Source organism: Myotis davidii, unplaced genomic scaffold, assembly GCF_000327345.1.
Source record: "Myotis davidii unplaced genomic scaffold, ASM32734v1 scaffold1412, whole genome shotgun sequence".
Classification (NCBI taxonomy): domain Eukaryota; kingdom Metazoa; phylum Chordata; class Mammalia; order Chiroptera; family Vespertilionidae; genus Myotis; species Myotis davidii.
This window is the reverse complement of record NW_006283640.1, coordinates 159,351-160,980: the sequence shown is the minus strand read 5'-3', so window position 1 is coordinate 160,980 and position 1,630 is coordinate 159,351. Positions and strand designations below refer to the sequence as shown.

At 47.9% G+C, this 1,630-nt stretch overlaps 1 pseudogene; it reads right to left on the bottom strand.

The window, feature by feature from the left end:
- LOC107183577 overlaps positions 1 to 607 on the bottom strand; it is a 5,393-nt pseudogene extending 4,786 nt beyond the window's left edge.
- Positions 608 to 1,630: the final 1,023 nt, after the last annotated feature.

The window sequence follows — 1,630 nt, the reverse complement described above, 5'->3', positions numbered from 1 at the left end:
TCTGAAATATCTCACACCTTAACAGGCCAAAAATAAAAGTTGTTGAATTCGCAAATTCGCACATTACTCTTCCCACTATGAACTTCTCCATCTCAGTTGATGGTGTTTCCATACCTCCAGCTGCTAAAACCAAACTTTCACGTCATCTCTGACTCTGACCTCTCCCTCTCTCAAACACAACATCTCCCTTCCTCTCTGTGAAAAACCAATAAAATATTTTTTTTAAAAAAAATTCTTTATTCTGAACCACTTTTCAGTTCCAGACACTTGTGAGCTGCTCTCTGAAATATCTCACACCCTAACAGGCCAAAAATAAAAGTTGTTGAATTCGCAAATTCGCACATTACTCTTCCCACTATGAACTTCTCCATCTCAGTTGATGGTGTTTCCATACCTCCAGCTGCTAAAACCAAACTTTCACAGCCTTCCTTACTCAAGTCATCTCTGACTCTGACCTCTCTCTCTCTCTCGCAAACACAACCTCAGAAAATCCAGGTGGCCACACCGAAAACACCGATCCCGAACCCAACTGTGTCTTCCATCTCCACGGCCCCCATCATGGGCCAGTTACCATCACAGTCACCAAGACGATCACAGCAGCCTCCATCCTAGTCTTTCCACCGCCTCCCTCTCACCCATATTGTGCATCATGCTGCAGCCACAGGGCGTCCAAGGAGACCTGGGTCAGATCCCCTGCCTCCACTGCTCCAAACCTCCCACTGCTCCCATCACCTGCAGAACAGATACCCACATTGTCACAACGCTTCTCTAGACCTGAATCCTTCCCCAGTATTACCAGTTTCTTCCTTCCTTCCTTCCTTCCTTCCTTCCTTCCTTCCTTCCTTCCTTCCTTCTTTCCTTCCTCCTTCCCTCCCTCCGTCCCTCCCTCCCTTCTTCCCTTCCTCCCTTCCTTGCGAGATACTTGCTGGTTCCTGAACTGCCTCAGTCTCCATTCCGAGTCTTCGCACACTCTGGAACCTGTTCCTGGAAGGACCTCTCACATCCCATCTCACTAGTTAAAAACAGGGGCCACTCATATGACACTAGACATGGAATTAGGATTCTGGGCTTGGTGTCTCTTCAAGGTCCTGAGGTCCCAGGGCTGCAAGAGAGGCTGGACAGTCCCAGGACCCCACCACCTCAGAGGCCACAACAGTGTGAGGCCCTGACATCAGCTCCAGAAAGTGATAGGGGGGACTTATGATCTGACAGAGAAAGCACCTGATGAAGCTGAAAGATAATCATATTATTTTGAAACTCTGAAATACATACAGGAACAGAGGGTTAAGTTTCTTATATAGGAACAAAGGGTTAAGTCTCTTTTTTTTTTTCTTTTTTTTTCTAAGTTTCATTTCTCAGGCCAGGGCACCTAGCCATCTCTTTGATCCCAAACAAAGTGATGGAGGAGATGACTTCCCTGCAGACAATGTCCGCTGTACCCAGCAAGCACACAGAACCCTTAAGCATGACCAGGCCGACCCCACCAGGAGCCAAGACAACATCTCATCACCCGACAACCGAGAACAGTGATTGAATTCTACTGACCCCAGAGCTGCATGCAGCTGCGTTCCTTTGCCCGCCCACTCCAGCCCATTTTCCCTATAGAGTCCTGTCGCCTGCACCTGATTGT